The following is a 15,431-nucleotide window of genomic DNA, read 5'->3' as shown; positions in this document are numbered from 1 at the left end:
TAATCCTCTTGCCTCAGCTTCCTGAGGCACATGTGTTGCCATACCTGGCTTATAGCATCTTTTGTGGACACATCTTAGTCTCTAGCAGATGGGCACCAAGATATTTCATTACACTTGAGAAGATAACCTCTGGAACATGGGTTGTGAATATTTTATCTTGTTCCCAAGGTTACTGAGTCAATCCAACCTGGGAATCTAAGAAAACTGTGATCGTTCAGAAGTTTGTCATTTGAAGGTCTGTGCATGGTTTGTGCCATAGTCAGTCTTTGCTTTCAATTCATAACTACCTAATAATTGAAGCCTTTCCCATACTTTGGAAGTTAGTGGTGAACAGTGAAATGGTTAATGCTTTCACCTAATTTTATAGTGAGTCACTAAGATATGGAACAGAGTACAGGGAAAACAAATTTAGACTTGTAATTGAGAAAGCAAGGAGAAAGAAAAGAGCTTTGAATTCAGGGTGTGACTCCATTCCTACTGGCTTTAATGTGGTTGGCTTTGCACTTACCTGGGTGTAGGAGCTCCTGAACCAGCCTCTTAGTGCCTCAGAAAGGGAATCTGTCCAGGTTTGGGGGAATTGATATGTCCATGGTGGGAAAGAGGTTCCAAGGCTTTCTAGTCACCATTTTACTGATATTTTTTTCTACTAGTCACTGGGCAAAGCAGGGATCTGTAGGGGAAAATACCTATACTTATGAGGGAGATAGTTTCTGTCTCTTAAAAGAATTAATAATCTACCTTCTTGGTTATTTTTTTCTCTTTTTATTACATCTAAAACTCATCCATGAAACTTATGCGCAACCAATCAAATTCACCAAGTCACTCTGAATATTCTTTTAGTTACCCTAGAGCAGAACTTCTTTCATTATAAAATTGACCTCAACATTCCCAGAAGTGTTTGTATTTCAAATCTCTTATCTGTGATCCTGAACTGAGCAGCTCAGATATGTGTCCACCCCTGATAGAGGTTGAATCTAGAATGTCCCCCCAAGGGTCTAATGTGTGGAAGGATTTTTCCTTCAATGGTGGTGCTATTGGGAGGTGCAGGAAACTGTGAGACGCCGGTCCCAAATGGAGGATGTTGGTCAGTAGTTGCATGTTCTTGAAGGTCTAGCATGTCCCTGGCCCCTGCTATCTCTCTCTGCTTCCCAGCTGTCATGAGCCAAGCACTTTTGCTCCACCACCACCCTGTCATGATGCCCTGCCTCACCTCAGACCCATAATTATGAGGAAAATGATGGAAGCTGACCAACAGAGCTACTCCGCATGGTTTCCCATATGAATGTGTACAGGCTGTACAAATTAAATCCTCCCTTTCCTTTTTTGGAGACAGCATTGTTTCACAAATAACCTTAGTGCTTTCCTTACTGTTTCACATAACAAATCTTTCTCCACTGTCTTCTCTCCTTGTTAGGGTTTTTGGTTTGCATACACAAAGATTTGAACCCATTTTGTTGGATCATAAAGCTAGGAAGTCAAAGGCGCAATTCCCTCAGAGGATCCCAGGCTTTTACTACTGGAATCAATGAGAGGGACAGCGAACAATGGCAATTTGTTCCAGGATGGCAGAACCTGAGATGATAAAGGAAAGTGCCATTTTGGAGTCTGACTCAGTGGCCTTGCACAGCTGTCATTCTGGGACACGTTAACAGCCATGTGGAGCCTTTTGCTTGGAAGTGTCCACAGATCAGTGAGTAGTGCTGGGCCCATGACTAGGCTAATAGGATCATGACAATCTAGAGAAGGACTGGTAAGAACAAAGAAGCATGCAGGTGTCAGCCACAGACATAGGAGATTGCACCTCTGTCCTAGTTCTGGGAGATGAAAGAAATATCTGTGCTGTCTGACCACACTTGGGGATCTGGGAGATTGAAGGAAATACCCATCCTGAGGAGGAGGCTGCCAAGGAGTCCTGAACACAGTCTCAGAGACTTCTGAGACTTCAGAGAAATCTCAGAGACTTCTCAGAGTCAGAACATTTGCCTAGCATGTGTGAGGTACTGGGTTGTATCCTCAGCACCATGTAAAAATAAATAAAGGTATTGTGTTCATCTACAATGAAAAAAATACTTTAAAACTATCTAAACAAACATTTCTCAAAAGAAAAGCACACAAATGACCAATAAATACAAGAAAACATGTTCAATATTCCTAATCATCACAGAAATGCAAATCAAAACTACATGGAGATTTCATTTCACTCTAGTTAGAATGGCAATCAAAAAGAATAAAAAACATTTTTAAAATTTATTAAAAATTAAAGACAAAAAGAGTATAAATATTAATAAATGCTGAGGATGATGTGCGGGGAAAATGCACAATCATACCATGTGGTGGATTATGAAGTAGTACTATTCTGGAAAACACTCTGGAGAATCTTGAAAGGACTAGAAATGGAACTACCCCATGACCCAGCTATCTCATGTCTCCGTGTTTATCCATAAAGAACTAAATTCAGTTGCCACTGTGATCCAGGGACCTCAATGCTTATAGCAGTGCCATTCACAACAGTCAAGGTATGACACCAGTCCAGGTGCCTATCAACAGATAAAGAAAATGTGGTATATATTCACAATGGAGTTTTACTGAACCATTAAGAAGAAAGAACTTATGGCATTTGCCAGTAAATAGCTGGAACTGGAGAACATCATTCTAAGTCAAAGCAGCCAGACTCAGAAGGTCAAGGGTCCAACTTTTTTTGTCATATGCGGAAAGCAAAAGAAGGGGGATAAAAGAGAGGGACACCATGAAAGAAAAAGGGAGTTCAGTGGAGAGGAGGAAGGGAATTGGGGCTGGGAGGAGTTACAGGAGAGGGAGGAACCATGGAATGAAAATGATCCAATGATGCTCTGAACACAGGTCAATACACCACAGTGAACTCCACTCGCATGTTTGCCTACAAAACATTAATGTAAAAATACAATAGGCGGTGGCTAGGGGTCTGCCCGAGCGTTTTGGTGTGCGCTGGGGCCCGGCTGCCCTCCTCCCCCGCCGCTGCCACCGCTGTAATTGGGTGGAAGAGGGCGCTGGGCGAATGGAAATCTGACAGTCTCCAAATTAGCTTCCATGTGTACCATGGGCGCCAATGCCTAGGTATTAGAGAAAGAGATTGGTCCAGAAGAATTTCCAGTTAATGAGCACTATTTTGGATTAGTCAATTTTGGGAATATCTGCTACTGCAATTCAGTTCTTCAAGCACTTTAATTTGTTGTCCATTTCGGGGAAAAAGTACTAGCATACAAGAGGCAGCCTAGGAAGAAGGAGAACCTTCTTACGTGCTTAGCAGATCTCTTCCATAGTATAGCCCTCAGAAGGAAAAGGTTGGAGTAATTCCTCCGGAGAAGTTCATAACAAGATTACGGAAAGAAAATGAACTTTTTGACAACTACATGCAGCAAGATGTCCATAAATTCTTAAATTACCTACTAAATACAATTGCTGATATTTTACAAGAAGAGAGAAAGCAGGAAAAACAAAATGGTCATTTACCTAATAGGAATATTGATAGTGAAAATAATAACAGCACACCAGACCCAACGTGGGTACATGAGATTTTTCAGGGAACATTAACTAATGAAACCAGATGTCTTACTTGTGAAACTATAAGCAGCAAAGATGAAGATTTTTTAGACCTTTCTGTTGATGTGGAACAAAACACATCAATTATCACCGTTTAAGGGTTTTTAGCAACACAGAAACTCTATGCAGTGAATACAAATATTACTGTGAAGAGTGTCGTAGCAAGCAGGAAGCACATAAACGGATGAAAGCTAAAAAACTGCCTATGATTCTAGCTCTTCACCTGAAGAGATTTAAATATATGGACCAACTTCATCGATACACAAAACTTTCTTACCGGGTAGTTTTTCCTTTAGAACTCCGTCTGTTTAACACTTCAGTTGATGCAACCAATCCTGACAGAATGTACTACCTTGTTGTTGTTGTGGTTCACTGTGGAAGTGGTTCCAATCGAGGCCATTATATTGCAATAGTTAAGAGTCATGACTTTTGGTTGTTGTTTGATGATGACATTAGAAAAAATAGATGCACAAGCTATTGAAGAATTCTACGGGTTGACATGAAAATATCTCAAAGAACTCTGAGTCTGGTTACATCCTTTTCTATCAGGCTCAGGACTGTGGGGGAACTGTGATGAAGAGATATTTTCTGCCTTATTTCTTCTCTGCTTATTTTGGAAAGGATCAGGCACTGATTTTTCAAGAAAGAGAAATGCAGGAAGCTCAGGGGGCAGTAGCACACTTGCACACAATAAAGCAAAGACTCTGGATTAACAAAAATAAGTACAATAAATAGTAGGAAGATCAGTAAAGTAAATGGAGGAGAGAGAAGGGGAGGGAAGGAGGAAGTACTGAGACTGCAATGGGGCAAATTCTATTCCATGCATGTATGATTATCTCAGAACGAACCCACCATTATGCATAACTCTCAGGCACCCATAAAAACATTCCAATTGACTTTACATTTGTACACCTAAGTTAATATTTTGTTTCATTGGCATGCCTAGCTTAAAATTTATTTTAAACAACTTTAAGATTATTTTAATAACTACAATGCACTAATAAAAGAAGAAAATGATAATTTTTAAAAATTCATGGTCATTTGGAGGTTTTCAAATTTCATCCAGTCTTAGCTGGAAGGCAGATATCTGAGAATTAACCCTGAAACTCATCTGAGTGTGGAAAGAAAAAGAAAAGAAGATAAAAAGGACTTTAAAAAACTTAAAATACTAACTATGCTTTTCTGGTGTGTTGGTGTGTATGGGTAATCTAGGAGTAACAGTTAGTAAATAAACATACTTGAGATGTGTTTATGAGTGTGCTCTTCATGTACAGTCAAAAAGTCTTGTTATGTGACTAATATAAAACAAGTTATTTCTTTTTTTATTAAAATATTTTTTACTTTTACAGACACATTTTGATTCATTGTATACAAATGGAGTAAAACTTTTCATTTCTATGGTTTTACACAATGTATATTCATGCCATTTATGTAATCATACATGCATATAGGGTAATACTGTCTGTTTCATTCTACTGTTTTTCTATCCCCACCCCTGTACCTTTTTCCTCTAAATGCTCCAAAGTTCCTTCGTTCTTCTCTTCCCTCAGCCACCCCACATCATTTTATATTGTCATGCACTTATCAGAGAAAACATTCAACCTTTGGTTTTTTGACCTTGGCCTATCTCACGTAGCATGGTATTTTCTAACTTCATCCATTTACCAGCAAATGCCATAATTTTATTCTCTTCATAGCTGAGGAATATTCCATTGTGTATATCATAGTTTCTTTATCCATTTGTCAATTGAAGGGCATCTAGTTTTTCCAATATCTAGCTATTGTGAATTGAGCTGCTATGAACATTGATGTGGCTGCATCACTATAGCATGCTGATTTTAAGTCCTTTGGGTTTAAACCAAGGACTGAAATACCTGGGTCAAATGGTGGGTCCATTACAAGCTTTCTGAGAAGTGTCCATACTGCTTTCCACAGTGGCTGCCCCAATTTGCAACTCCACCAGCAATGTGTGAGTGTGCCTTTTTCCCCACAGCCACGCCAACACTTATTATTGTTTGTGTTCTTGATAACAGCCATTCTAACTGGAGTTAGATGAAATCTTAGGGTGCTTTTAATTTGCATTTCTCTAATTTCTAGGAATGATGAGCAGTTTTTCATGTATTTGTTGATCACCTGTATAAATTCTTCTGTGAAGTGTCTGCCCATTCTCTTTGCCTATTTATTGCTTGGGTTCTTTGTATTTTGGGTGTAAACTTTTTTAAGTTCTTTATAAACATTGGAGATGAGTGCTCTGTCTGAAGTATGTGTGGAGAAGATTTTCTCCCACTCTGTAGGCTCTCTTTCCACATTGTTGATTGTTTCCTGTGGTGAGAAAAACTTTTCAGTTTGAATCTATCCCATTTATTGATTCTTGCTTTTATTTCTTGCGCTCTGGAGGTCTTGTTAAGGAAATCTGGTCCTAAGACAACATGACGGAGATTCGGGCCTATTTTATCTTCTATTTGGTGAAGGGTCTCTGGCCTAATTCCTAGATTCTTGATCCATTTTGAGTTGAATTTTGTTCAGGGTGAGAGATAGGGGTTTAATTTCATTTTACTGCATATGAATTTCCAGTTTTCCCAGCACCATTTGTTGAAGAGGCTATCTTTTCTCCATTGTAAGTTTTTGGCAACTTTGGTATGAGGTTACTGTACTTATGTGGGTATGTCTCCATGTCTTCCATTCCGTACCATTGATCTACCTCTCTATTTTGGTGCCAGTACCATGGTGTTTTGTTACTATTGTCCTATACTAGAGTTTAAGGTCTGGTATAGTGATACCTCCTGTATCACTCTTTCTGCCCAGGGTTGCTTTGACTATTCCGGGTCTTTTGTACTCCCAGATGAATTTCATGATTGCCTTTTCTGTTTCTATGAGAAATTACATAGGGATTTTAATTGGAATTGCATTAAATCTGTATAACACCTTAGGAAGTATGGCCATTTTGATAATATTAATTCTCCCTATCCAAGAACATGGAGATCATTCCATCTTCTAAGGTCTTTCTTCAGTGTTTTTTAGTTTCCATTGTAGAGATCTTTTACCTGTTTGGTTAGATTGATTCCCAAGTATTTTATTTTCCTTGAGGCTATTGCAAATGGAGTTGTTTTCCTTATTTCCCTTTCATATGTTTCATTGCTTATGTATAAAAATGCTTTAGATATATGCATATTGATTTTATAACCTGCTATTTTGCTGAATTCATTGATGAGGTCTAGAAGTTTTGTGGAGGAGTTTTTTGGATCCTCTAAATAGAGAATCATGTCATCAGCAAATAGTGACAGCTTAAGTTTCACTTTTCCTATTCGTATTCCTTCAGTTTCTTTAGTCTGTCTAATTGCTCTAGCTAGTATTTCTACTACAATGTTGAATAGAAGTGGTGAAAGAGGGTATTCCTGTCTTGTTCCCATTTTTAAAGGGAATGCTTTCAGTTTTTCTCCATTAAGAATGATGTTGTCCATGGGCTTAGCATAAATAGCCTTTACAATGTTCAGGTATGTTCCTACCATCCCTATTTTTTTCTAGTGTTTTGAGCATGAAGAGTGTTGTATTTTGTTGAACATTTTTTCTGCATTAATTGAAATAACCACATGATTCTTATCCTTAAGTCTATTGACATGATGGATTATGTTTATTAATTTACGGATATTGACCCAACCTTGCATTCCTGAACATTGAATTATTTCTAAGAATGTTAAAATACTGAAACATTAGTATTAGGTAAATATAAATCCTAGTATTCATGACTTGTTTTGAAATTTTTTCATTTGTTCTTTTTAGATGTACATGACAGTAGGATGGATTTTCACATGCTATACATACAGGGAGTATAACTTCCCTTTCACTTGTAGCTCCTTGAATCCCATAAAGAAAATATATTTGGGTCTCTTAATAAAAAGTGTTCTTATCAGTTGTTGGTGTAGGGAGAAAGATTTCAATATGACTTTCTTTCTGGGTCTGCATTAATAAACAAGGTGACCTCTCCAAATGGCTTGGGTTAAAAGACCATAGGGAGCTAGATTTTTGTTTTCTAGCATCTGAACCCAGCAAATTGGTGGGAAGAGTGGGTAAAGAACACACTTGAAGGAGGAGAAGACAGGATTTTGAGTTCAAGTTCATGCACAGTAGTTTAGAGAGACCCTGACTGGAAAAAAAAAAAAATTAAAAAGACTGGGAACATAGCTTAGTGGCAAAGTGCCCCTGTGTTCAAGTCTAAGTACTGAAAATAGATAAATACAATCTTCAAGTATTGATTATTAATAATTAAATAATAATTTAAATAATAATTAAATGTTGTGAAAGAATTTTTCTTAAGGATACAGGTTTATATACATCCTTGAAAAGCATTTAGTGGTAGAATAAAGTATTGACTAATAAATGTGAGCTATTTGTATAGCATTATTCCAGGAAGTAAACTAAATGCTGTGATGGGGAGAATAAGGCAGGTAGCTAAAATTTAGGTGGAGAAGAAAAAAAAATCAGTGAATGGCAATTGATATCAAATCATCTGAACAAAATCTCAATGTCCTAGAAACCAAATTCCTGAGTCATCACTTTGCGAAATTCACCCAATTTATGTATGTGGTGTTGACACTTGGGTGGGAATGTTAAATGACCTTACTTGAACATGTTCAGCATTGGTCATGGAGAAAAGAAATGTTACATTTTTTTGTATTGAGTATTGAACCTGGGGGCACTTTACCACTGAGCCACATCTCCAGTGTTCTGATTTAATTTTGAATTTTGAGATAGGACCTTGCTTAGTTGCTGAGAGTCTCACTAAGTTGCCAGATTGGCCTTGAACTTGCAGTCCTCCTGCTTTGGCCTCCTGATTAGTTGTGATTTTAGGTGTGTATCACCATGCCCAGCAGAGAATCTCTATTTTCAACAGTTCACCTGAATGTTGATGTTCCTGAGACTGCACTGTGCTGTTCCCAGCTCCATCACGTGGCTCCATCTGCAGCACCTGATGGGTGCTGGTCTTTACCATTATGGGCATTTTAACAAGGATGAAGGACTCAGAACATGCTCTGAAGTCAAGATTCATATAAAGAATGTGAACTAGGAAAAACTATCACAAAAGAGCTTGGCCAATATGTTTGATGACTCAGGAAATGTAACCATGGGATTTGGCTACTTGGAACTGATTGGTTTGTCTAAATAATGCAGTGAGCTCTGAGGAGCACCTGACTGGGGTTGAGGACAGAATGAAATCAGGCAAGGAGGGGTGTGTCCAGGTGGATTTTGGAAGCAGCTTGATGGAGGAGGGGAAGGAAAGGTTATGACCACCTGAGAATTCAGGCTACTGAGAAAGGAATGAAGCAAAGCTGATGGGAACTTTCAATTGTTGAGGTAAATGCAAAAGACAGAGAAATCAATCTAAGGCCATCCTTTTTATTTGATTATTAGAACAACTGAAAAAAATTAAAATTTTGATATAATATTGGACAGCATGGTTTCACACAAATGGACCAAAAAAATATAGCAACTTTATAGATAATAAGAAAAAATTCAAAAGAAAGATTTTATCTGTGGCATTAAGAATACTCATACAATCTATCTACTTATTGTAATGTGTAAAGCTGCTCCTCCACCCATCAGGTACAGGCATTTTCCCCACCTCCCAACCACTTGTCCATCTGTGAACATCGTATCTAGCTATTGGTTCATCAGTCAGCTTGCAAATATCCTTCTCCAATATTGGTCCCCTGTTAGCCTGGCAGATTTCAACTGTTTTACTGTGGCTTCCCTGCCATCTTTTTCCATTCTTCTGTCTGTTCTACACACTTTCCTCTATCCTCCTGGCTTTCTACTCTCTATAGTGCACACCCTTTTCTTTTCCTTTCTATTTTCCTCTCATTTTCTCTCTTACTCTGCAGGGAGACACTATTTGCTTAATAAATTCCCTTATGTGATTTCCCGTGTCCAGTGTGGTTTTTGTGGGATTTCTTACATTGGTGCCATGGCTTGGATGGGATCTTCCACTGTCCCGTAAGGGAGTGGAACCCCATCTGATGACCCAGTGCCCCTGGATACAGCTCCACCTTCTATTCTGCCCAGTCACTCTGCTCTGCATTTATCACTGGACTTCATGTTGGTGAGTACGCCAGCTTATCTGCTGGGTGGATTTCTGATTTTATGGTGGAGATCTCTCTCAGGGTTGAGGCTCATCTTGTACTCACATTCACCCTCAAAACCCTGATATCAGGTCCTCAACTCTTCTCGGCTTTTGCCTGGCCCACATTGATATTTGTGTAACAACAGGATCAATGTCCAGCCCAGTACTCTGTCCTCAGGATGCCCTGGCCACAGACTCAGCTGCATCAGTCCCCACCAATGAATCTGGGTCCTCCAATCTGGCAGATTCCACCCTGGGAACACTTTGCCCGACCCCCGGTACTTAAAGCCATCAAAATCCGTTTGTGTAATGACACACAGCTTCCGTGAGTGAGCGGGCAGATGGAAAGCAATTCCTTATTTTCAAGTCTATTTTTTCTCGCTTCTTAGCTCTTCATGCAGGCTCAAGCAGCTCCAAACCTAAATTAAAAGGACCTAAGCATCAAGTTTCTGCTAGAACATTTTATCCCCTTTCAGATTCAGATCTCAGTCAAGGCTTATATTGAAATGTAAATGGGGAAGGTGCTGTGGGAAACCAGCCTGAAGCCCAAAGAAAAAAATTGTCCATTTAAAATTTCTCCTGGGCTACAACTCAGAATACTTTTCTCTCTTTCTCTCCTTCTCATTTTCTCATGCTTTAGTTGATAACCATTATCATTTTTCTTTTAGGACTTTTGTTTTCCTTAAATGCTATATTATTGAGCTCACAATTTTGGCCCTACATACATAGGTTAATGGTTTTTGATCAGTTTTTTTATCCAACTCTAGAGTTATTTTTGAACATCCGTTACATTGCAATGGAGATAAATATTGCAAACTCTGTACTTTTGTGTTAAATATAAGTGCGGATAAAAATTAAAATTTAAAAAATAGATCCAAATATTTATAATTCATGTGATTTAAAAGAGTTCAATTTAAATTTGGTAGACTAATAGAAGTAAAATATCTTTAAAATTAACTCACAAGTCTCTAGGTGGTCACACTAGTAAAATATTAATGCTTATAAAATGTCTAATATCAATTTTTCTAGGACTTTTCCTCAACAGGAAAGAGACAGGAAATAGTGTTTACACTTGTCTGACATCTTGTTTTTTTACACTTATCTGATATCTTGGTTATTTTCTACAATAAGATGAGTGAATTAGAGTCGACATGTATGGGATTATTCAAATGTGTTGTTAGAGATATCTGATTAATTTACAAAGTTATTCCATGGAGTAACATACTTAAAAACATTTTTCTTTGTATATTAAATGTGTTCCTATTTTCCAGGTATACAAGCCTTTAAAGCAGAAAATTTATCAAGCTGCTATTCTCCAAATTAAACTTGTCTGTAATGGTAAACCTATCATTTAATGTTCTATCATAGGACCTGTCATCAATAGGGTATATGTAAAATTTGTTAAATATACTTCTAAAAGTTATTGAGAGGACAGTTGAAAGCTCTCTCAGCTTTTCTTTAATGCTTACATACATATATAAACATTGCTGACATAACTCTTTAGATCTGCATTTCCATCAGAGAACAGAGTTCCATCTGATCTCAGCTTAATCTTCAAAATCTGTGTTTATAAACCTTTATTTTCTAATATTCCTCTACCCCTCACTGAACTTGAGAATTTGGTCATGCTGGTCATAGCAAAAGAGGAAAAATTAGCTTTAGGAGAAGCCCTGCCTTACCTGAGATAAGGCTCTGCCTCACAACTCTGCTGCATGTCAGAATGGCTCCAAAGTAAGCCAGACTTCAACTCATTTAAAGTTGTGTTCAAAAGTTTGATGTTTGTAGTATCTCAAATGGGAACTCAGTCAAAATTCAAGATAGCTATTGCACACACTGAATGTTTTACAGTTGGTGATTCCATCTTGTATTTTCCTTGTAAACTCTAATTTTTGCATAATCAATATTTTGCAGAAGTATTGCTTCAAGAGTGAACATCACAAATTAACTTGGAATAGTAAGCCATCACCTATAGGACAGGTATTGTAAACCCCAATTAGATAAAAGGGGGTAAATAACTGTAAAGTTATAGACATTAAAGCTAAAGCCCAGTAGTCTTAATTTATGACTGGTGAGACTAACTTGCTTGATGGTTAAGATCAAAACTTAGAGATTGAGATTAAATACAGAAGTCAAGAAAAGTCCATATTTGGGTCTTGCCCTCAAAGTTCAGCCTGAACCCAGGAAACAAGAGGACTTCTCCAAGGAGCTTTGCAACTCTGGGTCACACAACCTCCTGAACAAGGAGATTGATGAGACCACTAGAGGATGAAAAATCGCTCAGTGCATCTGTTGAAGAGGAGGGTCATGGAAAAAGGGAGACATCCCTAGTGCTTTTGAGGAAAGCCACGTCATGGAAGAGACCCTACATAACCAATGGCACTGGAGGAGCTAAGAAGCTGCTCTTAAGTTCTCTATAAGTGACCCCTGTGGGAACTCAGTTGACTCTTTAACAGACAGGAAGAGGTCACTTTGACCAGCTTGATCTTAAACACCTAGCAAAACAGTTAAAACCAAAATATAGCCCATCTTGGGCATTTAAAAGAAATAATACTTAAATGTAACTTAAGATATACACTTGTGATAGCCCACTAGAATACAGAATAAAAGCTACAAAAGAGAGATTCTTAGGCAAATGTGCCTGATAACTATCAAGAGAAACTGCCAGAGTCAGAAGTTTTTAGTGTCAGTTTAAGGCCTACAGACACAGGTAGGCCTAATCTATGTTTGCTAGTATCTCTACTAAATATTGTGTCTACATTCCTGATAACCTAGACAATGTTAAAGCTCCCAAATAAAGGCCTTGTCATCTCCAGTCTTTGCTAGGTCTTGTAATGGGAACAACTTCTCAGTTCTTCCACCCCCTGGTGAGAAATTATTGACTTCTGTCATCTCTATGATATGCATTGGGATGTTCCAGATTCTGCAGCATTTATATTGTATCAATCTCATTTCAGTACTCATGTCTTTTTGTTCTTCTCACCTAGAAGAACCCATCCCCAGATGCCTTTACAACCTGCTCTTCCCCAACTGTACTTCTACCTTGGACCCCTCAATTGACCTGATTTCTAAAAAGGGAACTCCAAACTGCTTGCCCCACGCTGCCCACTTCCAGCTCAAAGAAGTCATATCAGTCATCACCCCTTTTCCCTCCAGCAGTGAAGGAGTTCCTAGAATTAGAGGGGTAAATGAAGTCAGAAATGGGGACAGGCAGTTAGTGTAGAAATAGGGGATCAGTCAAAATGAGGAAATGAAGTCCATGAAAATCATCTGCCTTTGGAAGTGTGGAAGGAGAATGGACTTTTTACATCTCACCTGCAAAACCAACCCCAGTCACTTAGGCAGGAAGGAGAGAGAAGGCTTCAAAAATAACCTGAGAGCAAAAGAATTTCTAATAAAAAAAGAAATGGGGGAATGTAGTGTATAAAGCTGCTCCTCTGCCCATCAGGTATAGCCATTTTCTCCGCCTCCCAACCACTTGTCAATCTGTGAACATCCTAGCTATTGGTTCATCAGTCAGCTTGCAAGTATCCTTCTCCGATATTGGTCCCCTGTTAGCCCGGTAGAATTCAACTGTTCTACTGTAGCTTCCCTGCTATCTCTTTCCATTCTTCTTCTGTCTGTCCTACACACTTTTCTTTATCCTCCTGGCTTTCCACTGTCTCTAGCTTGTGCCCTTTTCTTTTCCTTTCTCTTTTCCTCTCATTTTCTCTCTTACCCTGCAGGGAGAAACTGTTTACTTAATAAATTCCCTTATGTGATTTCCCATGTCCGGCATGGTTTTTGTGGGATTTCCTACACTTATGGTGAAGCTAAGTACATAGAGACAAAAATTCCTGGAATGCTGGGAATAAGAGACCCACTCACCCTTTGCTCCAAAGTGAACCATGGCCTACCAACACTGAGTTACAGTCTTATTTTTTTTTAATTTTTAATTTTTATTTTTAGAGAAAGTCTGGCTTAATTTTCCAGGCAGACTTTGGATGGTCTGCCTGTGCCACCTGAGTTGCTGGGGTTACAGTTTTGGGTCACTGCAGTCATGGTTCATTTTATTTTATTTTTGATTTTTTTCTTCTTTGAAATTATAATGAACATGTTCACACTGCAATGAAGTCAGAACTCTCTTAAGGGTGGTTTGGTTATCAGTGATCATTAAAAACACCTGACCCATATCAAATTGTACAAATATAAAATGTAAAATAAAAACAGCAAAAATTTTTTTTAAACACTTTGAAGAAAAAATGTCTGGACCCAGACATTCCAAATTCTGTGTTCCAAATTCACATTGTGATTTTGGTATAGTGCTGTGAGAGCACATACCATCTGCCAGTGGTGCTGAACAAAGAGAGAAGGTGGGCCTCTTTTCTGAAAAGTGACCAAGTTTAGATTGAGACAGAAAATGATGGAAGACTAGGTGATGTACCTTTTAAATTTTAGCTTCTCTCTCTTTCTTTTTTTTTTTTTTTTTTTTTTTTTTTTTGCTGGAAACTGAACCCAGTTGTGCTTTACCACTTAGTAACATGCCAGGTTCTTGTTTTTTTTTTTTTTTTTCTGATTTTGAGACAGGTTCTCACTAAACTGCCAAGTCCTGCTAAAATCCTGAGGCTGATGCTAATTTGTGATCCTCCTATCTCAGCTTTCCGAGTTGCTGACAATACAGGCCTGCACCAACACACCTGCCTTATTTTGTCTTTCCTTGCTTATGTGGCATCCTCACATGGTCTCCTTTCACATGGCGGATAGGTCCTGATGCCATGCAGAACGTTCAGAAAGAAAGCATGAGATCTGGATTCAGAGTTAGAACAGCCAGAGTCCAGGTGATGAAGAAGGCCATCAGCACAGGGGACTGTGTCCAGGGGTGTTTGCATCTGGGAACAATGCAAATGGCTTTTGGAGCTGGTAGTGGCTCAAACTAATTTCGATTTACTCATGTCTCTCAGTCTCTAATCTTCTCCAACCCTTCTGGTTCCCACTGTATTCCCCCATGTGACCCAAAGCACCTTTTTTTGGACTCAAAAAACAGGATGAGGACCCATCTACAGTCATAGGACATGAAGTAATCTCCATGAATTTCTCTTCCCATCAAGGCTGTTCCTGTGCCTGTTCTTCATTTTCATTTGCAGGCACACAATGTGTCCTTAGAAAAGTAGATTCCTTCCTTTTTTTTTTTTTTTTAAGTTTTGCCCTGCTGTCATTAACTTGCCCAGCTGAAACATTTTTTAAAAAAAAATTTTACCTTTTACTTTTTGGTTAATGGGGATTGAACTCAGAGGTACTCAACCACTGAGCTACTTCCCTAGCTCTCTGCTACATATTCTTTAAAGATAGGTTCTCACTGAGTTACTCAGGTTGATTTTGAACTTGGGATCCTCCTGCCACCACCTCCCAAGCTGCCAGAATTACAAGTGTGTGCCACCATGCCTAGGAAAAATATTTTCATCTGCTTTATGTTTTGAAGTCAGGTTCCTTTGAATTTTTCTTCAGGTAAATTAATCACTCTGTCCCTCAGTACTCATCTGTATAATCGTGTATATTCCTGCAGGGCTGCTAGGAGATAATATAGGAGAATCTGTTTTGGCTGAAGAGTTAGCCTTCATACATTTCTAGGTTCAATCAGAAGTATGAAGAAAAAGAAAGAACACCTGCGGAATGTAGCTAATGGTAGAGAATCTGTAGGTTCACTCTCCTGTACATAGAAAAAGAAAAAAGGGTTTTTTTTCTTTGACAAACTAAAGTT

General features: G+C 38.5%; 1 pseudogene; it reads left to right on the top strand.

Annotated features, from left to right (window-relative positions):
* Nucleotides 1–3,048: 3,048 nt before the first annotated feature.
* Nucleotides 3,049–4,314, top strand: LOC124985744 (ubiquitin carboxyl-terminal hydrolase 12-like; annotated as a pseudogene).
* The last annotated feature ends 11,117 nt before the right edge of the window (nucleotides 4,315–15,431 follow it).

This window comes from Sciurus carolinensis, chromosome 5 (genome assembly GCF_902686445.1).
Source record: "Sciurus carolinensis chromosome 5, mSciCar1.2, whole genome shotgun sequence".
Taxonomy (NCBI): Eukaryota; Metazoa; Chordata; class Mammalia; order Rodentia; family Sciuridae; genus Sciurus; species Sciurus carolinensis.
This window is presented reverse-complemented; position numbering and strand designations above follow the sequence as displayed.